The sequence below is a fragment of the Nipponia nippon genome, unplaced genomic scaffold, assembly GCF_047370975.1.
Source record: "Nipponia nippon isolate SJK-2023a ecotype South Korea unplaced genomic scaffold, ASM4737097v1 scaffold_6, whole genome shotgun sequence".
In the NCBI taxonomy this organism is placed as follows: Eukaryota; Metazoa; Chordata; class Aves; order Pelecaniformes; family Threskiornithidae; genus Nipponia; species Nipponia nippon.
This window is the reverse complement of record NW_028262380.1, coordinates 75,454,477-75,478,747: the sequence shown is the minus strand read 5'-3', so window position 1 is coordinate 75,478,747 and position 24,271 is coordinate 75,454,477. Positions and strand designations below refer to the sequence as shown.

General features: G+C 38.5%; 1 long non-coding RNA gene across 2 annotated transcripts in view; it reads right to left on the bottom strand.

Annotated features, from left to right (window-relative positions):
• Window positions 1-3,657: 3,657 nt before the first annotated feature.
• LOC148051579 (uncharacterized) overlaps window positions 3,658-24,271 on the bottom strand; it is a 40,531-nt gene continuing 19,917 nt past the window's right edge. Inside the window, exons 7-11 of one of the 2 annotated variants that reach the window (XR_015699855.1) lie at window positions 21,327-21,525; window positions 19,965-20,081; window positions 14,180-14,375; window positions 9,067-9,402; window positions 3,658-5,222 (exon numbers count right to left, since the gene is read on the bottom strand). This is a non-coding gene — a long non-coding RNA (uncharacterized LOC148051579). Of the gene's footprint in view, window positions 5,223-9,066; window positions 9,403-12,238; window positions 12,922-14,179; window positions 14,376-19,964; window positions 20,082-21,326; window positions 21,526-24,271 lie in introns of those variants that run through there. The other variant, XR_015699856.1, reaches the window with a different exon arrangement.

Below are 24,271 nucleotides of genomic sequence, written 5' to 3'. Positions count from 1 at the left end.
CACGAGTATTTTCTCTAATCTCTTAAAAAAAAAAAAAAAAAGTTCCAGTATAAATCCTCAAGGCAATGCATACATATATATATACACACATACATGCATATATATGTATAAATATCTATAAAAGCAGATATCCATTATCAAGAAGATGTCCATTATCATACACACACACATATACATACATATATGTGTATAAATATCTATAAAAGCAGATATCCATTATCAAGAAGATGTCCATTATCACACACACACACATATACATACATATATGTGTATAAATATCTATAAAAGCAGATATCCATTATCAAGAAGATGTCCATTATCACACACACACACATATACATACATATATGTGTATAAATATCTATAAAAGCAGATATCCATTATCAAGATGTCCATTATCACACACACACACACATATACATACATATATGTGTATAAATATATATGAAAGCAGATATCCATTATCAAGAAGATTCTACAGAATGTAACGGGGATGAAGTCAGTAGAGTTTTGTAGAAATCCTTGTAAACTGTGCAAATAGTAATAATGGGGAATATTGTTTCTCTGATTTTTTTTTTTTTTTAACCATTCTTTAGAGTCTTAAAATAGACTTTCAGTAACTTCCTACATTCTGTGTGAGGTTCAACGAAAGAATAGAAAAAAACCATCATCTTTGGTTTATTTTCAAAATATTTTTTTAAAAGGGATAGGACTTTCTTATATAGTTCTACTTTTTAATTCACCACTGCTATGATATAATGCCCTTTTTTACTAGCATATCTAGAATTGGTGTTAAAATGAATATTTAAATATAGTCTGTAGCACTATTAAAGAAATAAATTTTAAGCAACATAAGAGGTTGGAACTGTCATGACTATAGTTGAGCAAATAATTGGAAATATTTGTCACAAATTATTGTTTCAATAGCTTCTTGGGTGAGTCATTGTCACAGCCCTGCTTGTAATCATCCATGCTAATTCAATTTGTTTGCTTGAACCCTGGAAAGTGACTACTTTTCAGACAAATTGTTTGTGTACACCGATCATTTCAGCGGCAACTAAATTCATACTGCGGTTCAGGTATTTTCGTAATTCTTTTTCGAGCTGCTGGTTCTCTGCTTTTAAGGCTTCAGATACCACAATTTCACTCCATGACTTGGGCAACCAGTCATGAAATGTGACGAATAAAGAAGGAAGACCCATGAAAGCTCGCAGACATCCCAGTTCATTGCTGAAGCTCCATCTGAGTTTCTCGCCTCAATGTTTCATTAAGCATCTCCAGACAGAGCTGTCCTGGCTTGAGGGGGTGGGTGGCCTGGCGAGCCCACTCACCTGCTTGGAGCTGGAAGTACCTTTGGACATGAGGATTCACATGGATTGGACATACCAGTGCTCATCAAACCAGTATTTAAATAGTTATGCTAAGGAGCTCCTCGGAGAGTCCTGGCAGACACAGACGCCTGCCTTTTTAGATATGTAAAAGCTAATAAATGTTTCTGCCTGCATTGCTACAGCTGCTTTGAACTGGCACAGTTAGTGTTGTGTTTTGAAATGACACATAGTCATTGTCCTTTTGGGGGCTATATTTTTCGAAGCTATCTATTTAATGAAATGAAGAGTTACATCTTCATTTGCTGTTACATAGTATAGACACTGTTAAAGTAAAGAGCTATACCAATTTCTGCAAGCACAAGCAAACTGCAGCTTCAGATTTCAACATTGCTTCCCTGATGCCAAAAGCATTGCTGCTCCTTAACACAGGTTTTAAAACATCTGATATAAAATCACTACAGTGAAACTTAGGTACCTTTTAAAGAACGTCCTTTAAAATGTAGTACGTACTTTCTGTTTGGAAAAATTGCAAGGGATTTGCTTCAGGATGCAGTTTTATAACTGAAACACAAGTGTTGCGTTAAAGATACAAGCAAGGATAGTTTTTAAACAATCTATCTTTAAAACAATTCTACCATCTTTTGTGCTAATCTTGTCACATAAAGCGTTTGACTAATCCTGTCCTACCCAAGAATCTGTATTGGTTTTAACCTAAAAATATTTTACTACTCTTTTTCTAAGAGCAATTATTAATAGTGCAAGCTCCTATCCCCTTAAACGGAAGTGAAGGAAGAAAGCATGAGTCAAAAGCTATTAAAAAGTAACATTTAAATTGTTTGAGCATAAAAAGTTAGAGGCTCCCTGTTTTATTGACTGGTCTGTATTATGACTATGTACCCATTTACACATGAAACCTGTTCACAGGCATTGCAGAAATAGCTGTTATTTACAGATTTTTGCTTCTAGCAAGGCCATTATTTTATGTTTTATTGAAGATACTTTAGTTCAAAATTGTCTTATAAAACTCTATGGACTCATAAAATAGCAGTAAAACATTCTTCTCAGTGTAACTTGATGAACTGTAAAAACTTTTAAGCTACAAGTAATTTTCAAGGTTTGGGGTGGGGGTCTTAGTGAAAAAAAAAAATCACAGACATCTTTTATTTATAGGATTCTGCTAGAACATTCTACTATATTTCCAGGATGTAAAGTACCCAAAGGCTAAGCAACACTGAAAATGTATTATAATGAACTATCCTAAACATGGACACAGAATGTTTAATTCATTTGGTAGACTTTTTAATTTATAATTTGAATAATTTTTTACCTCTTTAAAGGGAAGTACAAAGATTTCTGGTAAATAGTGGCTTCAGGAGTTTTCTTTTTTCATGGCACATTTTGCTTACAAACACACAGACCAGGAGTGGGAGGGTGGCAAGTCTTTATTTAATAATATGTGACTGGATAGCAAGTTAGGAAGGTAGACAGCAATCCACCTGCATAAACAGTATTGTTGTTCAAATATAGGGTACCAATGAAATCTTAGTTTAGTTTGTTTATTTTCAAGACTTACACAATTTAATACCTAAATAATTCCTTTAGATTTTAAAGAAGACTATGCAAGTGATCTTCTGACTTGTGTTTGCAACATATTTACTACAATAAACTGTATATATCAGAGTAAGAGCAAGATGCTGATAGTCTGTTACTGCTAGATACTGTTTTTCTGTTACAATAATTCAGACTAAATTAATTTTAAGAATATTTTAGTAATTTCAGGAAGACAATTCAAGATATACCATAATTTAATATTCTCAAAGACATTCTTACTCTCTTTTTTCCTAGCTTATTACTTATTAGTGTTTCACAAAAGACATTATACCCCATCTTTGTCCAGATTTGGGGTTGTTTTTTGACAGTGTAATGCTACCATTCTCTTTTTTTTTTTTTTTTTTTTTAAGAAAAAAAAGACATTTTTTGCCAAAGGATTTTCCTTTTAATTCTTCCCTTTTCCACATAAAGCCTTTTCTTACAGATCTGGGAATTACTGTCAGTACATGTTCACATCTCAATAGGGACATTGATGAGGATAGTAATAACAACACTAATGAGAGAAAGACTAATGAGAGAAAGAATCACTACTGAGAGAGTATTTTACAGTTTGAAAATACTGTTCAGATGTTGAACTGGTTTCATCTCTGGAATAACTTTTCCTTTTTCATTCTTATTACATCAGGGATCTTTACCCCTGATGCAATCCTTTTATGTCTTAGTTATAAAGCTTCACGGCTTTCCTTTTATGTTTCTATAGTAACTTCTCCTTCCTACAGACATAAATAATCTCCAACCTTATCTCCCCTTTTATTTATAACTGCAGGAACACTTGTTTTGCAGTTTTTCAGTGTCACTTCAGATGCTGTATTGTGGCTTTAAAGAAGCAAGTAGCAACAAAACCTTCTGTTTCTGAACGTTAGGTATGAAGTCGTTCGTATAAAGAACTTGCATCTTTCTTGGCTCTCGCTTACTACTGGTTTCTTAGGAACCGTGGATGGAGGGGAGAGAAGGGGACAGATAAGGGGGTGTTTTAGAGTTTTATGTGCAACTTAGGACCCTCATAATGTCTGAGCAATTACAGTCTCTGAAAGAACCCCAGATTTTGACAGACCTATATCACCTCTACTGAAAGCAATGCACCCTCGCTGCAAAGAAGGCCAGCAGCTCCCTGGGCTGAATTAGGCAGAGCATTGCCAGAGTTACCAGCAGGTCAAGGGGAAGGTTGAGCCTTCCCTTCTGCCCCGTCCTAGTGAGACACATCAGGAAGGTCTCCATCCTTGGAGATATTCAAAACCCAACTGGTCATGGTCCTGAACAACCTGCTCTAGCAGGGTTGGACTAGACAATCTCCACTTGTGCCTGTCAACCTCAGCCACTCTGTGATGCTGCCGTTCTGTGAAAGAAAACACTGCCCAGGCCATAAAAATTTTGCAGAGATGCCCCCACGCACCACAGTTCTTCTCAGCCCTGATGGGATGGGACCGTCTCTGAGAGCAGGGGGAGGAAGTCTCTTTTATTCCCTGATCATGGCTTTTTGGGCTGCTTCCCCTTGGAGATAACTAACAGAGGCCTTCATCCTGCAAGTACTTATGCGTGAGATAAACTATCATCACAGGAGATATTCCACTAAAGCTAGTAATGTTACTGATGTGGTTAGAGCTCAAACATATGCAAACGTGTGCAGAAGATAAGGCCTCTAAATAGCATTTTCTTTGAGTTGTGTTGGTGTCTTTGGGGGTAGGAACATTTGACTGCTGGAATGCAGAAATTACCATCTCATTTCAGTGTTCAGCAGCCATCAGCTGCTGATAACACTATCACTCCGGTGAATCCAGCAGCATTTCAGCCTTCTGTAACTTCAGCTATTTGAAAGCTTTGAGTTTCAGGTCAGCTATAAATCTCTAGTTGAACAATCACCATCAGGTGCTGAAGAAACAGGAGAAGGTTTCAAAGCCTCGCTGGTGCCAGGGCATCCGGCATACTGAAAGGAAAGGCGTACATAGAAAAGCTCTGGACTTCCTGCCGTTATTTAAAAAAGCCCCTCAACTGTCAAGCATGAAAGAAGTAAGCTATTGTAATAGCCAGCACTCTCACCTCCCGGGGGAAGAAATATTTCAGAGCTTCATTACATCTCCAGATATACAATTAGCTGAGTCCCCACTAAAATATCTGCCATTCTTAGTTCAACGCTTCGAAGCAGTCAAAGCTAAAAATGGTGCTTGAGGACATGGTTTAGTGGTGGACTTGGCAGTGATAGGTTAACAGTCGGACTCGATGATCTTAAGGGTCTTTTCCAACCTCAATGAGTCTATGATTCTCTGATGCTAACGCTTCTTGCTAAAAAAAAAAAAATAAAAATCTGAGTCTCTTCATCTGTAAAATCATCGATTACTTCTTTCTGGTTATTGAAAAAAAAAAAGTCATCAATATAAAGCATTGTAATTTTAAGAGAAATATTTTTGGAAATTCATTATAAATGAACTTTAATGAGAGCACCTATGATCACAGGATCCCTAAGCAGTGGCTGGAAGCAGTTAAACTATCCTATTGCACTGTTTCAGTACTTTCATGTACTTCAAATAGGAAGTGAATCTGATATTTCATATACCTTATATATTCGTGTCTCTGTTTCTAAGATATCTCATAAAGGAAGTAACATATAACTTAAGGAAGTTCTGTAGAATGTCATTTTGGGAACAAGGAAGACTTCTACAGCCACAGTAGTTTGAATGGTAGTAGCTCCTCTTAGATACTGTGCATATGTTTACGTTTTTCTATTTGGTAGCACGGAAAGCTAGACTGCAGGCTTTTCCAATATTGCATAAAAACTGTGTATAGAAAAACAGATATTGGGCACTAGCCAAGATCAGACAGTAAATTATGGGCAAAACTAGGTATAGTACCCAAATATAATCCATTTTAGTTACTGGCTCACAAAGAAGGGCCAGCTGGAGGCATGCAGAATTCCCCTCATTAGACCGCTGAATAATTCTTGGTCTTGTGTGCCACTCTGGGCAACATTTAGAAAGAATAAAGACAGTGAGGTCAATATTAAGCTCATTTATCTTTTTATGTAGTTGAATATAAATATCTCATTATTATGTTACTTCTTTCAGTTCCCGTTGTCATATCTGATTGCTTTACAACATGCGGAAGCTAAACTAAAAGGATGAAAGTACTTTTTCTCTTCTTTTCATTAGCTTTCTTCAACCTAAAGATTTGTTCTTTACAGAAAATTAATAACGCATAAGAAGAGCCATGCCAATTATCAACACAAATACGTCTTACAAAAGATTTATTTTGCCTGTACGGTTGCGAGCTCTAGCTGAATTTTTTGCATGAAAAAATGTGTCAGTTTAAGTTCCAGAGCAAGAAGAAAATTACTGACTAGGTCTATCTCCTTCAGAGATCATTGGGCTTTTGTTATAAGAGATTTTCAGGAACAAAAGAGAGTGTGAGGCTGTAACAAAGTCAGGAAAGGCTACTTGACTATGAAGAAGTCATCAGCCGTTATTTTGTGATTTAAATGATCCATCAGCTAAAGTTGCTTTTGCAATTGTCCAGCTTTCCTTCAGCCACTTGCTGCTAACAACCCTGTAAATGTTTGGCATATGTTTGAAACATTTGCTCTATTTTGTTTTTTTAAAAGAAACCCCTCCACTGGAATTTTGCTCCTTAATGGTTCATGGATTTTCATATGTTAAATCGTGTCCCCTATATTTAGCTGCAAATCCTAAATTAATTGGAAAAACTCCACAAGAGTGCCTGATATTCTGCTGTGCTGCTTAGCAGTGATGCTAGACTAATTCAAAAGCTCCTTTAAAAGAATCGTGGCATGCTTCCAAGAAAAAAAGGAGTAAAGGAAAAGCAGCCTGCTAGCTGTATGATATTAAGAGTTAAGCCACTGTTAAAGAGAATTAAAATCATGGACTCCAGTTCTATAAACAATCACACACATGTTTCACTTTAAACGTGTCAGTAGTTCTATTGACTTTGGTGAGCCTCTTTGCATCACTTAGAGGTACTGGAATATTATATACATGCCAGAGGGAAACTCTTACTGAGCTTTTGCCTTAAGCACAGGTCCTCCCATTTTTACTAATGTGCATGTAACAAAATCTGGGCAATTAATGACGGGAGGCATTGCTAAAAATCCTCGCTGCCAGCTGAAAGCAGTGAGCATCCACTCAAAAACTTAAACAGAAATTCTGTTATAGTAGACAGGAGCATCTGCTTTCAAAATGAGCTTTTCTACCCAGAAGGCTATAGAGCTGAGTCAAGAATATCCCAGCCTTTTCGTTCCACGTACACTTTCTATTCTTTATGAGCTTAATTCATTGTGATGTTTCACGTTAATGCAAGTGCATTACTTTCTCTGTGTATAATAGAATCATAAATATTGGTATACAAATTTATATAAATTAAACATCTTGTAGGTAGAGACATACATTTCCTTATGTCAAAATGGCACACACATGCTCTCCTCTTTTTTTTTTTTTCAAGGTAACATGAAAATATTGGGCAATTTAACTGACTGAAACAATTTCAATCATGTCTGATTGAATGGCTGCCCACCCCTTCATGTGGAAATAAAAGCTTTTGTTAAAGTACAGATAAATTACTTCACTTAAACTCTGGGAAAAAAAAATTATTTTGGCTGTGCATTTGTTCATTAGATCCAGATGCACACTATTAACTGTCCATAGCTGGTTTTATTAATAAATCATGACTGAAGGATTTTGTTTTGCCAGATGGCAGGAGAAGAGTGCTCTTGTTTGTTTTGTTGTTGTTGTTGTTGTTATTTTTTATCACAGTTGATTTATTTGTTTTGTTTTGTTTTCTACTTGGGACCTTCTGGCAATAATAGTACAATATTCTGTTTTCAGAAGAGAGGTGTATGTTGTACTGAGAATCTATGTCTTACAGAACAGAATGTGCAGACCTTGTGGATGGGAAAACTAAAAATGGACAAGAACAATTTCATAAATTGTTCAGCTGTTTTGTTAACACCTACCTAGTATCTGAGGCAAAAATGTACATAGATGTACATATGTTATTTAATGCACATGCAAGACCAGACATTCTCCAGCTGGCCTGCAACCGCATTTAGTAGAAAACCCAAATGTCATCTCCTCCTCACTCTTATCTCCCATGCAAGATGGGACAGAGGGAGCCCTTTCATAATTTTACATTTTTTTCTAGTTGGGTGATGTATAAAGGGAACTCATTTATCCTGCTGTCCCACATAAATCCCAAACAGCATTAGCTATGTCGTCTGAGCCATCTGTCCATTGAAATACAGACTCATTTCTCTTTCTGAAACTATAAGGAACTCTTATCTCCTGCAAAATGCTTAAGCAACTATTTCAAGGAATTTGCAGTTGTAGTGACAGCAGTAAGAGAGAGAGAGAGCTCTGCAACATCTTGCAGAATTGGACTTTATGTCAGTCTACGCACATTAATTGTAACCTGTCTTGTCTTTTCAATGATAAACTTTTTCAGAGGATGGAGTGGATTTCTCATAGAGCATATTATAAAAAAAAAAACACTTATGTTTACAGAATTTTTTACATTTATAGTAATATTACACATACATCATGTGATTATACAGTGCATTTATTACCCCAGTTTATTAAATAAAACCTGCCAGTTGGGATGCTTAGAAGGTATCGGACAGAATTATTCCTGCTTTGCAACAGTCAGCACTGTGATTTTTCCTAATATACACAATTTTTATGACAACCACCTGTGTTCTAACTGAATTCTTTTCCAGAGATAAAGTCATAATTTTAATGAAACCTTCTGTTCCCCTGGCAACATAAGTTTTTGAAACTTTTGTGACATATTTACAGCTTTGGTAGTGTTTATTTTCCTCCTCTTTGTTGACTGTACAAACAGAGTGTTAGTTTTTCACTCTCTTGCCTCTGTTACACTGGCACCAGTAATTAATAGACCATTTGATGAATTCTCAAGGTATATGTAACACATTGACTGTGACAACTGTTTCTACTCCCCTCCATTTCTAAGCTCCCAAGACACCCCCCCCCGCACACATTCTGCCTAAAGACCCCAGTAATACGAAAGTAGAATCTGAGCAAAGGTGCTTTAGTTCCCATTTTCCTTTGTGGAAGGCCGTTATACTTTGACACAACTTATTCTATAGCATTAAAGCGATCCTTACCAGCAGTGTTTGTTTGGCTGGCAGTGCATTTCTTTGGTGATGCAAGATGAAGCTCTGCTTCTGGAGCTGAAATTTGTCCTTGTAGTCATGTGTAAAAATCTAAGCAGCATCAGTAATGCTGAAGATCTACATGTTCTGTGTAGATCCTGGATGTCCCTGCTTGAATCAGCTGGCTTAATGCTTCCTCCAGCTGCTGTGACATGCTTACACCGTAAAAAGCTGAAAGCTGCTGTCGCGTTGTTTCGTGTATAGAACGAACAGTTGAAGTCTTCATGTCGGTGAGAAAGACTAGTTTTCCGTCACAATGTCTCATGTTTTGTGGTTTTTAATAAGAATCTATACCAAAGAGGATAGAGCTGCTTTAGATGTACTTTAGAAGCTTTGGGATGGCATAAATTATAGCAAATGCAAATAGTCCAAAGAGCAAAGCTCTTATCCAGAATTGCCAAAGGACTGTATGCTCTGGCCTCACTCCTCTCTGTGCCTTTCCCGACAGCAGGACGACGCATATGCTAAGGAGAAAGGGCTCTTCTGACAGCAGCCTTACAAAAGTAGCCTCAAATCTCCTTCCCAGAGTCCTCTCATGACTTCTGCATTGTCTCGTTTACAAAGCCCATCATGCTGGGGATTAATGGTAGGCAAAGACTGCACACATGCAGCTATGAGAGAAAGGGAGCAGCGCAGGCTAGGCTACACATACAACTTGCAGAAAGTGAGCAGCATGAACCCAGCCTGCCTTTTTTTTTAAAAAAAAACAAAAACAAACTAAAACACTTTATTGTGATCCAGGCTGTCAATGAAAGAATGAGCAGAGATGTATGGGAAATTAAACATATTACAAAAAGAAGAATAGTCTGCTTTGCATAAGTTGGCTAAGGCTAGAGATATTAATTATTTTTTGATGGAAAAATTCTTCTGTCTTATCTTTTCCTGAACTCTTTGGTTAAAACAGTAAAAAGAAATTAAAGTGAGTATGTTAACTTGCTGAGATCATTAGGAAAACAACTATTTTTCCTGAGATCAATAACATACTCCTAGCATGCATTAATATTTTAGGACTGCTTAATTGTCTTTCTAAAAATAACAGGCGTTGACTACTCCTGCAGCCTATGTCAAATACTCAGGTATAAACTATTAACAGGTCCCCAGATTGTTCAGGGAGCATGGTTGATATATCATACAAGAGTGACTGGCTTCACTCTTTAGAATCAAAAACATTAGGCAGGATAAAGGAAAGTAAGACTTGCTATATCTTTCATAATTTGCTGAGTTCCTTAGCTCTACTGTCCCTGCATGGATGGTTGTGTTTGGCTGTCCTGCTTCAAGCTGTAGTTTGGCCTCGACCTTGAGTTTCAGGACTTTTGGCATGTCATTGTTTATCACTCTACTTTATGCAGCAAGGAAACATATTTACAGCCTCCTGACCCTTTGCATTGTGTCTCTAAGTACAACATATAAATTTACGTGCATACCAGGAATCCCTATGCATCTAGTGAAATCCACATGTAACGTTCTGTGCCCATATTCCATCATATTTTTACATGAACACATGGCTTTTATAACAGATCCTGCTCATAATTTGAGGCCCTCCTTTTTCTGTGATCCAGCCATGGGGTGGATTTTTCATTAATAGGGCCTTAAGACTTTACACTTGACTTTGGAAAAAGAGCAGGCACTGGTGCCAAGTTTTGAACTCTGCGCTCATTATAATGCAGTCTGTTGTGTCACACACATTCAAAAATGTAATTCCAGGAGAAACCAGAGTATAGATCCTCAAATGGGCCTCGGCGGGCAGCAGGCTTTACTGTGCGTTTGACAGCAGTGGTCCTGGGCACGCTGCTGGGGATAATTGATGACTCAGAGCTCATCTGTCAGTGTGCAAGAAGTGGAACTTGGGGGGATTTCTTCACCCAAATAAGTAGCATGCTATGATGTATGCATGCTTTGGCAAAGTGCCTTAGTTTTAATCATTTAGCACAAAGAACTTCCTTTTTGTCTCATGTTGCATTCAGCTGTCTTCTAGCTCCCTTTATTGTAACAGACTCCTACCCACCAATGCCCAGTCCTAGTAGAAAGGCACGTTCCCCTATCAGGAGTGTCCTTACTTTTTATTTCAAATAGACCTGCATGTGCTGTAATTCAAAGAAACCAGGAAAATGGGGAATACTACTAAGTGGCTATCACTAGTACCTTGAATTGTCATTACACCTTCCATCACAGGATCTTTTGACCTCCAGAGAAATATCAATAAAGTCTATTTTCAAGTGCATCACATTTTCATGAAGCACCTGTGTTCAGCTTTAACATTAAGTAGGTATTGATACACTTTCATGGAAATACTGTCATCTATAGTTTCAGAATAAGTAAGAGACAAATGTTCTTACAGAGGAGACTTGAAATACAGAGAGTTAAGAAACAGACAGCAAATCTATTGGCACAGCCAAGATAATTCTTACCCAGGCTAGCCTACAGTTACCCTTCATTGCTGTTGTTTTAGATTAAACTGGTTTATATAATTGAATTGAGTTAAATAGCTTTTTATAGGGTGGATGTACTGCTGATCTTAGAGGATGCTCTGTGCAGTGCCTGAGATGTGGGACGTTATGAGATAAATAAACATGCTGATGATAAATTAGGAGGAAGGCCTGTATCTCCTTTTAGGTACCTAATAAAGCTGTGCCTGGCTTTTGTGTTGGAACTGGCCATCCTTCTGCAATTATTCTGTGAGAAAATAATTTAAAAAGCACTTTTCCTTTATGTTTTGGTAAAAGGGCTGAACTGACAACTCCCAAAGTTGAAATTAATTGGCAAATCATAAAAAGTTTGGGCATTACGCATTAAGTCATTACTGCACTAACCTGTCAATGCTTTGAACGCTGCCCCAGAGGGACCATTCCTAGAAGTGAGACAGTCAACATCTTGGATCTCCCTGGAGATGGTAGAGTGCCAATCAGTGCTAATTGTGGTGATGGTTTATTTCACGTACACTCCCTGACTGCCAGCCAGCAACAAGGCCAAAACCATCGACTTGTTCAATTCAACCTTTATTATCTGTTTATCATTATATGCCTTTACAAGGTATGCAACATTGCAGCATCTGGACACACTTTGCAATTACATGGACCAAACTGAATCCACTGGCACTGTTAATATTGTTAAGCATTTATTATATTCCAGCATTGTTTCTATTGTCTTGTACACAGTCTGAAACCATTGGAAAGACAGACTTTCTCCCAGGGAGCTTAAAGTATAGGCAAGCAAAATTTTCCAAATAGCAGAGCAATGGCATTATGGGGTTTGGTCCTGGCTTTTTTCCTGACTTTTAGCATTAATAAAAACACAATTCAAATTAATGCATTTACTCTGTGAAGGCCAAGGCCAAAAAAGACTCTGCCTTTGCGTAAGGTTGAGAATGGAACATTTCTTTTAATACTTACATAGCACTGATTCCTGGAAAGAAGACCATATGTCAGGTATCAGACATATCTCTCTGTAATGCATATTCTTTCAGAGAAGACCAATTTTGATATATACAACTAATAGATATTTCACTTTACCTCCAGGAATTGCAGTTTATGTTTCTGAGTAGCTCCTGAGTTTCACATGTTCTGAGAACTATGAAGTTATACTGCCTGTAGCCATGGAGTCATGGAGCTCTGAAATCAGACGTGCACTGTTCCTAGCTAGCTAGGCCCTAATTTCATTATTTTATTGAAAACTTACATCAGGACTTGCATCAGTTTCTGGTATTTCCCAGTGAATATGGGGAATGCTCTACATAAAATATTTCAGCGTGTTGGTATGGCTGATGCATGTTGTGGGTGCAGACTGGGAAGGAAGAGCAAAGATGCTGTTCTGTGTGGTAGAAAAAGAAGTAAAAAAGAAGTGAACGGCTGTCAGATTTAGGATTTCAAGGCTGAAGTCAGGCAGCACTGATGAGAGAATGTCTTTCTGAACATACTTTAAAACTTCTGCTGAAGTGAACGAGCTTTATTAGATTTTATTGTTTCATGGTGTGTGATGTCACTAGAAATCTTGGATGGGAATATAACTCCTTTAAATTTTGAGAATAATTTTTTCCTTATGCATTAGCCATTTTTAACTGGATATCATCTTGGATTACACGCATTTGAACATGTAACTAATTTTACACCCCTATACTTAACATCCCAGTAAAGTACTTGTGCAGTGCAATTTTAGAGCCTCACATACAGCAGGATCTCACTGCTAGGGTTCATTTGCTGTCCTCAGAAAGCACTTAAATGTGTTCTCTTTAAGTCTATCAGTATTTCTCACAATTCCCTTTCAGTCAAAACAAATAATGTCTCTAGATTAAAAAGGAAAACAAAATTCAAACCTGCTGTGGTTTTCATTAACTTACAAGAATCTAAAATAAGGATAATAGATTTAAGCCAATCCATAAGATGTGCTTTTAACCTGTGAAATTTTCAGTTAATATCATGAATTGCAAATGGGAAGCTGATATTTGAGGCATGTTCTGATATTATGTTGTAACATCCCGAAAGAGAGAACTAGCAATAAAGTGGAAAAGACAAGAATATCTGCAAAAATGCTGGGTCCAGATTCCCAGGTCTCTATTTACAATGAACAGAAAGTCTGGAAGTGGGTGACTTGAACCAGCCAGACTGAGATTCTGTAGGTACCCAGCAAGGCTGGTGTGTCCACCACAGGTTAACTGTGCCCGTGCGTACAAGGAATAGGAGTCAGCTCTTCCGAGCCACGCATCCAGGCATCTCCCATTGCCAGTGAAGGCTTCTGGTGCAACTTGCAGCACATCAAAAAGCAGGTCCAAAATAGGTCCCACCGCTGGCCTTTTAAGCTCTGAAGCTGCATTTCTCCTGAATCTAGACTACTAGCTTGGACACTAGAGATGCATAGAAGTAAATCTGGCAGCCACTGTGCCCCAAGTCTTCTCTATCCTTTACGCTGGCCTGCATTGTGTAAGAAAGCTTACAGTAGTCTAGCAATTAAAAAATTCAGAGGCTTGGGGCTGCTTCTTCACTGTTAGGTGCAGAAGCTCCCACTTATCTCCTATTGAAAACAAATTCCTAAACATCTCTAGAAGTGTTTGGAGAGACATGTGTTAACTCACCTGTTGTAGTACTTGTTTGCTCCAGGGCTTGGGTTCTTGACTCGCTTTTAAAAATGATGACAAAGAGCTGTGATTTGCCGGATTTTCATTGTCACTTTAATCACAAGAAATAATTTGTAAACAGGGTGAGGTTGCTCCTTTTTTGTGTAGCTCTTTTGTCATGCTGAACGTACACAAGGCTGAATCTCTTCAAAATCTGCTTAAAAAAAAAAGTATGTACATCAGTTATATAAAATCGATGTCCACAACAGAAAAACTTTATGTATGCTTATGCTTAAGATAAATCTTGTTAGTAATGTCTACCTAAGAACAACAGGAAAAAAAGTGAAATGGATGTACAAGTCCAGGTGTTTTGTATTACATAATATGAACAGATAGATAGACAGACAGGTACGCATACACATACACAAACATATACATTTAAAACCATATGAGACTTTCAAAGGCTCAGTTAAACAAGCATAATTCTGCATAACCTAGCAAAACTTCTGGACACATTCTGCTTTCCAGAAATCCAGCTGACTCTGGTATTTTGTTAGTGGGAAGTGACTGCAAGTAGGGGATTTGAATAAATATTTATTTATGTACAATTATGTCATCTGCTGGATGCTCCATTATTTTTCTGGCAAAAGGACTGATTAAATGGAAGGAGTAAAATGCATGAATGAATGTATGATCTGTCACTGTTTTGTTTTCCTTATGGTGAAACAAGAAGGCAGTGGCACAGAAACCCTCACCCACACCATGTATAAGTCCCACAGGGCCTTGGTCTTACCATTGCCAGCTGCATATCCCCCACCTTAATTTTTTCCTCAAAAATTGATTAAGCTGAAATAGCTCATTTTATATATATATATATTTATAAATATATATGATATTTTCTTATAATTGCAGCCTTTCCTTATTAAACGTACTCTAAGAATTGGGGAAAATGTGTTGTTTATTAAAGCCATATTTTGCTAATAACATTTTGCAAGAGTTCAGATTACACAGAGCACTATTCTTTACTCCTTTTTAAGGAGGTGCTGTAATTTTGGAAAGGAACGTATGCCCCATTTGAAGCCTGGGTTGCTATGGCAAATTCACATTTCAATTCAATCATGTAGTAAATAATAACATAAAATTGTGTGCAAATGGCCAAAGTGAAGGTTAAATAAGCCTCCCAAGTACCCTTAACTTGGGGTAAGATGCTTTTTTTTCTGCCAAGCCTTACAATTCCTGCGGCTGTTTCCCGTACAGCCTCCATGCGTATCACGTGCACTTTTAACTGCATTTTCATATTCTTGGTTGTTCTGAACTTCTTGGCTCGTGGACAGTTTCTGGATAAGCTACAAAGGAAGATTCTTGGGCCTTGATAAAGATGAGTTTTATGAAGAGGTAGACTCCAGACACCGTCCAAACCAGCTGAATACTTTCAGGTACTACCTAATATCTCCATACATAGTCAAGTAATTGCTCTCCCCTGATACATGACATAGATGAGTGATATGGGGTAGAAGAAAGCACTCCAAAACCCATCAGCTCCAGTAAAACCAGAGCTGTTAACAACACAGCCAGCCTGCTCCACCTCTTCACGAATTTACTGTTCGGGACAAGCACATTTCACTTGGTCCTGCCCCCCAATTTAATGCGACACTGGAGGAGCCTTTGTCTTCCACAACTGAGAAGAGACTTGTGGTGTCTAAAAAACAATTAGTAATAATAAAAGACATCTCCAAGGACATTAGCTTATTTACTCTTCTTGTACCATAGGTCAGCTTGTTTTGGCATGCGTATTTTTGTTTGTTTGTTTCCTTGTCAATATTTAGCACATATCAGAGAAAACAATGATGGTTTGCAGATAGTGTCATATTCATAGAAAAATGAAAAAATGTGTGTTATTGTATGGCAAATATAAATATACTCTGAAGAGGGAACAGATCATGCTAATCACTATTGCCCTGCCTGCAAGACATCAGAAATTTGACTGTGAAAAAATGTGGCTCCGGGTCTCCAGTGCATTCACCCCTGTGGGCTTTTGTGCTCCTTTCATAAATGTGGTTATTTTATACTAACAAACAGCTCAAAGCTAGAAAAGGAGGAAATATTTTTTCTAAAACATAAAGGCATTAAGTTACCAACGGATTATAGGAATAAAAACAGCAAACCACACATCAGCAAAAATAATTCTAAGTTAGCAGAGAAATGAATTATCTTATCTAATTTACTGATTTCTAAGGCTGAGATCACCTCATGCACTTCTGTGCAGCCAACAAATTGAGACTGAAGGGCTCTTTTCAGGAGACAATGCCGGGAAACACTAGGTTACACTCTTTGCTCCCTCTGCTTTTCTTTCTCTCTGTCTCTCTTTTTCTCTGTCGTTTGGGTTTCTATTCCCAACAGGGACCTGGAGCTGCAAGGGCTCTTTCCTTGGCTGCTGGGTGCAAGAGCAGTCCCCTGGGGAAAGCCACAAGGGATGAGCTGAGCGCAGGGCTTGACCTCCCACCTCCTCCCATCTGGCCCTGTCTGAGCTGCCCTGTGATCCTGCTCCTTCTGAGAGGCTTCCCAGGCTAAATAAATAATGCAGATATTGGCCACAGAGCTGCAGAGATGGTGGTAGCCCAGAATTTCTGTCTTTTGGGAAAGATGATATTTTGAGACCTGTGTTTACAGTGTGCTGGAATGAAACATTTTCTTTAACTTCCATACATCTTGAATCACGTTTTTAAAGTTGCACTTCTTGAAGAATGAAATGTTATATCAAATTTAAACTATCATTAGATTATCTTCTCACAGTTTTCATTTTCTCTCATATTTTACTCTGCCACTGCTAGCCTGTATTAGCAAAATAAATTTTAAAAAAAGATGTTTTTTCAAACAATTGTAATGATATTACATTTATTCAAATATTTTCAAATATCATGTGGCATGTGATTTAGAATACCATAACTTATAAATTCTCTCTCTCACTTTCTTTTTTAATTGAAGTGCAGTTACAATGCTACTTAATGCAGACTGAAATTTGAGTTGTTTCCAGCCCTTGTTGTAACAGCTTAAATGTGAAGAAAATACATAGAAATAAGAAAAACAAATTATTATAATGTAGTCAATCTTCACAGCAGAGATGGCTCTTCAACCTGATTTTCCACCTGATTTTTTTCTCAGAAACTTCTGCTCTTCTTTTGGTGTTTGTTTTTCAGGAAACTAAGTCCTTTCCAATTACCAAACAACCCAGCACCAGTTACCCTGGGGGGTTTTCCCCATCAAGAATTACAAACTACTATTTCCCCTGTCCCTCCTGCCCCATACTTTCGACAGCACCGATTTACGTAAGGGAGGAAAACTGTATCTGATCTGAGTATTGCCTCGAGAAAAGAGAATAAAATGTTGGGTCATTGCCAGTTCTACTGTCTTGGAACAACCCGTGCTATGAAAGCTCACACCACTATTATTGCTATACAAAATTCTCTTCTTAATATTGTCAAGACTTTTTCTCAAATCAGTCGGATTTCAGGCCGACTGTCTTTTCTTTAGCAAAAATGGTTTTTAAATCTCCGCAGGTTTGACCACCTGCAGAAGCTGCTAGCTGTTGAAGCTGGGAAAAATAACAACAAGTAAACTTTATTTCCCATGATTTAATTCCAAAAATCTTGCACACGTGGTTAATTTAAAGTACGTGTGTATTCTCACTGGAATCAATAGGAATACACAGATGACTAAAGGTAAGCAGATGTGTAAGTCGTAGGATCTGGGTCTGAAATTAAGACAAGCTTCAACAAGTAAAAGCTGTAACAGAAGGGGAAATCAAAGATGACAGCAGCAATAAACAGTAATAATATTGTGGAGTCAACCTAAGACACATGTATATCGTGACCATCATCACACCATATTTCAAATTTTAAAAATATATGTAAAAATGAATTCCCAATCACAAATAATTTTCTTTTCTTAACGAGAGATACCAAGAGGCATAGGAGGTAAGTCTTGAGAATGAAGCCAAATGAGGAGAAAGCAGGTTTTCAGGCTGCTGAAAGACAGCGTTTCAAATAGCATGCTCACTACGCAATACAGAAAAAAAAACCTCAAAATGTTACAGATGTGCATCTCCATAGTGAAGATGTTATGAAAGCAAAGAGCAATTGGTTGAGAGGTGAGCAAAAAAATCAAGAAAAGGTGTATTTGAATTTGTCTTTTGAAACTGAGGACAAGAAGCAAGCTCCTCTAGTGCTGCAAACGATGAGTCGGGGGAGGATTCAGTGAAGAGGTGACCCTAACCGTAGTGGTAAGGAAGGAAGATCATCTATGGCAGCTGTATTTCAATGAGCGTTAGATAAGTAAGAAAAGAGAAGGTGACCATCGTCAAAGCCAGAGATGATAAGGGCATAGGTGAAGGTCTCAGCTCTCTGAGCAGGAAAAGCACTAGTCTCAAGAATACTTCAAAAAAATACAGCAGCATATGACTGAGGATGAATATAATAAGAAATCACCAAAACATTTTCTTTTCCTTTGATTTGAAAATTATTCCTTGCCACGCATCTACTCAGCAGTTTCGGTCTACATATAACACATAATCTGAAGAAAAAAGAAACAAAAAGGGAAAGAAGTACTGCAAATGCCATTACAATATTCCCTGATCCACAGCTTCATTTTGGGTGATGATACTGGCTTGAGTGTTTTACGTAAGCATCCCTGGTACCATGCTGGTGTGTCAGAGCCAATGATGTACCTCCTGTCAATTCCTTTACAGCAGAATTCCTTCCCTCAAACATCTGATCTCCATATCTCTATGGAGTCATACCTTTGTTATTATATACATAGCCAAGATTCAAGAAAATATGCAGACATTTAGTAGGAAGTAAACAGAGAAGTGTCAATATAAATTCTAATTATATTCTAATTATATGAACTGTATCTTTGACATTAAGCACCAGTTTAAAGTGACTTTTTTTGGCTTGGCACCTATGCTTTTAGAATGATACGGAGGATGACAGGTGACCTCTAAAGACCACGGAGTGACTGGCTTGTGCGTGGCAACTGCGGGTGGTCTGGAAGGGGAAGGAGATAGGAGCTTAGTGAGATTTTTCAAAGGAAAAACACTTACAGCTAAATTCTCAGCTCAAATTTATGATGTACATTACCTGTGTCTTGAAAGTTTTATGCTGACAGAGTCAGGACAATTTCTCATGTCTAGCACACAGTGGGAGCTCACAGTACAACTTAGAACAGGGCTTTTGTCCTTAATATTCATTTTGACATTCACTTTGGTGCAGAGACAGGGCTGAGTCACAGCTTTTGGAGTCATAGCCACATCAGAAGTTTGAGGGCACTTGGACGGATAGTTTTGGCTCAAATCATCTCTGATCCTCTGTAAACAATTTGGCATCCTTCCTATTTGTACATACTCAGTGAATTATGTGAACCAGGAAAGAAATAAGTGTGCTAAAATAATCCTTCCCCCCCTGTTGTGCGTGTGAATGAAACTGAGTCCGTCAGAAAGGAGGGTATCTGCCAGTATCAGCAGGGAGGTTATTATCTTTGCATATGTTGTTTGCTAAGAAAGTCCCTGTTAAGAACTGTTGTGGTGATACGCAGAATTGTGGAAGGATGCATTTGCACTACACACATTTGCATCCGTCTGACTTTTTAATTTCCTGGGTCTCTAAAACCATCCTATGTGAACAGTATGCCACCCCAAAGGAGATGATTAACTTGACTGCGTTCAGCTTCATCAGGACAGGATAGTATTCTTCTGACAACAATGCTGCCAAGCAGTTTCCAGCTTGATACACTCATGAACAGGACTTACATGACATGGGTGCTGCTGATACCAAAGGTCTGGGCAGGACGATTCAGGACTGTCCTTTCACTTTGCCTCCTTTATGTCCCCATGTTGCATCTGTCTTCCCTTTCCACAAATCTCCACCTGTAAAAAGAACAAGAAAAACAAAGGGGAGTTGTGATCAGTGTGTTTTCTAAACTGCCCTATGTCTTAAATTTAACAGAGGTTAGCAAATGGCCAACAGGTGAGAAAGAGGGAGGGAGCAAGAAGGCATGTATTTGTGTCCATGCCCATTTATTCACATCTGTTCCCAAACTCCTGCTTTTGATTTCATATGAGCACAAACCACAAGCAACTGCTGAAGGCTAGAGGAGGAGCAGCACGAAATTAGTGCACGTGAAATCAAGACCAGTCCTTAATATGGGACAGAGCAGAAGGATTCACAAACTCACAAGAAACAGCTTGCAAAGGAAGGGAAAAAAGTCAATCATGACAACAATATTTTTAAAAGAGCGAGCAGGATCCCAAAATAAAAACCACAGCATTGGTGGTCACTAGTGCTGTGGTTAAGCTGTCATCTGTTGAATCTGGCAGTCTGCACGTCATTCAACAGATAAATACCTTTACCAGAACCCTCCGGACACGGAGAATATACAGTGCACACATTTAAAGCAGACTGCTAGGGCTGGGGAAAACTCTGTTGGTGGTCACAGACACCAAAGAATCAGGTACAGGAAATTCTGAGTAAAGCAGACATACGCTCAGAGGGAAAAATAATGAGAAGCAAACCTTTTTCATTTCTTATCCAACATTTTGGTAATCCAGGCTGGTTGCACAGTAACGCAGCCACTCATAAATTTAAGAATACACACAGATTACATTTGTGTGGCTAAACTGGAAGTGGTCTTTCCTTTCAGGTAGCCACAGAGCCATACAATTTGCTTTGGGAAAGCGGGACATATTTTATCTGCTCTCATCCCAGTTGCTATAAGGAACCACATATGGCTAGAGGTACTGCCTACTCTGCAACCTATTAAACATGCCACAGCAAAGTGTTTTCAACTGTATGCCATGTGGTGAGTCTCAGCGAAGCAAGAAATGGTGGGATTTTTTTGCAGATTATTACATGGGCTCAGAAATCATGAGCCTGTGCAAACATTAAAAAATACTCAAAATATTTGAACTGGAAAACACACTTATTTGATGTAATGCCTGTGGATTTCTTAAAAAAATACAGGATCTTCTTTTCCAGTCATTCTCTCAAATGTGAAGTGGGATAATGAAGAATCCTAAACAATTTTATTGTAGCATGTTTTCATAGGCTATTTACAGCCGTTTCAGTTTATTCATTTATGTACATTTTGTCTCAGTGTTCAAACAAAAACAAACCTTTCCTGGGGGTAGCTTCATCCAAGCTTTGTCTTCTGCTCCATTGTTCTTCAACATACTCCATGGAAACAAGCGTATTGCTGGAATATCCTTCTTTCACATCAGCGCTGGCATGAAGTTTCAAGGGCCAGCAATTACGCCTGGGGCTTTTAAAGGGTATTTCTGGGGCACTGCAGCCCCTGACACTCCAGCAGGAATGCTAAATTTTGGAACAAACCAACCAAGTGTGTTATTTTTTTGAAGACACTTCTGTGTGACACAGTGCAGCTTGAACACTCTCTCTCCTGTGCGTTTGCTGCCATCGCTGTGCCAATGCTCTTTGAGTATATTATCCAGATCTATTACTTAAGTCTAACTTTTTTTTTCCCCCTCTCAGCAGGCTTTGACTAGGATTAGCATTTTCTGTATTATCTGCTGCATACACGTGTAAGGGGACAAGAAAAACTAACCTTTTTATAGCCAAGGGCAGAGAATCCTCCACAGACTATTCACTTTTCACAAGTTATTTTCCAGCATATAATGCAGAAGCAAAGTTATTAAAACGTTACTTCTACAGAATTTTCCAGTTCCTTTTGTTTATTCCTAATCTACATCATCCGGGCCTCCTGTGCTTTTGGGTGAGCAGCTGGTTTGTAGTCCAACACATGAATTATCTCCACATGCCAAAGAAAGCTTAGGAATTGCCCAGTCTATTTCAAAACCTAGAAGAAGTAGGAGGTTGTATCTGGCAGCAGCAACATGCATTAAACATTCTCAAAGAAAGCTTTGTTATTAAGGAGAGGCAACCCGTTTGGATCGAGCGGGACCAATGTAAATCTTCATTCAGGGCTTAAAGCATACCAGGAACTATTCTGAAATTAAATAATCTTTCGTTCTTTCTTCTTTTTCTTTTCCTCCATAAACATTATTTTCCATATCTCCTAGGTCTCTGCACTTCTAGATTTTAGCCTCTAATGAAATAAAAGACCTCTCTGACTATTCTTTGGACTGTATGTATTGAATAAAGCAGAATCAAATGAAAACCCATTTTAGTTATGCACGAGATGATTGTTCCTAAAACCACTGCACACTTTAAGAGTTACTTTGGGTTGAGTTCCCTGAGGCGGACAACGTCTATGCCTCTGCAGGCAAAGGCCGCAGAACAATTTCTGTTCTCACTACATTAATTTATAGAACTTGAGGCCATTAGCATTTCTCAGATTGCCTGCATACAGAACTGAGCCCTCAGTCACCTTCCCTCTGTCAAACGGCACGCACACGATTACAAACCATAATGATGAGTCAGACCAGACCTGACCGGACCTTCTTCAAGACATGAAAAGAATTCGTGTAATCATTCCCCTCATTTTTCCACTTCTGTTTACATCCATTTTTTTCTCTCCTTGCCATACAGGAGGTTTGGATGCTGTGTTGGAAAGCTCAGCCCTACTATGTATTGTTGAAAACTCTCTGGCTAGTTTTGCAAGAAGCTGCCCATCATGAAGTGTTCCTCCCAGAGAGAAGTGATGCAATGCTTTCAAAGAAAGCTCTTGCTCCCAGAGGAGAAAACATAAACAATCCAGATGAACATGTCAGAGATCTGCCAGTTCTTCTCATCCAACCTAGAGTCCCCCAGTATTTTGGTGGTGGTGTTAAGGTCCGGCTCTTAGAATCGTATATGATGTGGGAAACTCAGTTTTCATTTATTTATAAATAATTCACTTCCAACCCTTGGGACTGCAGAGAAAAAAAAAATAAAACAAGGACTAGAATAGCACAGCAAAGGGGCAAACAAAATCCCCCCCCTAAATTCTTAACAGTTGCATGATTTTTGAATAGTGTAACTTATTAAGGAGTTTCTGACTCACGATCTTGAAGTACTTAGTGGTGGCAATGTGCATGCTTCATCGATTCCCCCAGATAAAGCAAGCACCCTACGTGTGCTCAGCCAGGCTTGGGGAGAGCAAGACGCCCTCCCGCAGCCCCGCACTGGGGAGGGAACTGCAGCTGGCTGACGCTGCTCATGCCACATGGCTGACTCGCCTACCCCTGCAGATGATGAATTAACAGAGGGGAGCTCTGCTTACAGAGGTAGGGCTTGGGATGGGTTATTTTATTTTATTTCATTTCATTTCATTTCTTTTTTTTTATTTCAGGGGCAGAACCTGAATAGCAGCAGTGCCAAAAAAGAAAAAAAAATTAAAAAATCCTTTCCCTCTTCTTCCAGCTCTATCAGTTTTGTCCAATGAATGCCAGTACTCCCCTGGGGAAGCCCTTAGTCTGTGGCAGCGCAACCACGCCACCAGCGACAGGCCATAGATGGTGAGTAACACATTCTCCTGCCCAAAGGGTCAATCTTGAAAATATTTTGGGTAATAATCTGCTGTTTTGTTGGCTGCATGGAGAGGAAGGATGCGGTAGGGAAGAGAAGCATGAATTTGGAGATGATGCCTCACATCTGCCTAAGAATCTGAAATCTATGGAATATTTGGAACCTCTGTGTTTGCAAGGCTCTGGAACGTGGTTAAAATAATATGCAAATTAAAAAATAAAAATCCTGCTGAAGTGTTTGACTGAATGCACCTTCACTGAGCTGAGGACAGCTGGGAATTTCCTTAAGCCTTAGAATGAAGTGAGGTTTCTGATAGAGATAGCCCACAGTGGAGCAACAATGTTACATGGATTTTACGAGTTTCACTAACTCTGCTTTAATCAGAAAATTAGAAGTAACCAAGAAACCCCCTAAGGCCCAATTTGCTACTCTATTAAACCAGTATAGCACCAGAGTAACACCACGGGTTTTGATGGAGTTATGCTGGCATGAAACTGATGTCAGAGGTGGGTGAATCAAGCCCCAAGACAGCTGTGAATTATTTTCTTTCTATCTGACATTTTAATATTCAAGTGAAAAAACATGGTGGAGTTGGGAATGAATCCCAAATGCCGTCAACCTGAAGGGCTTGATA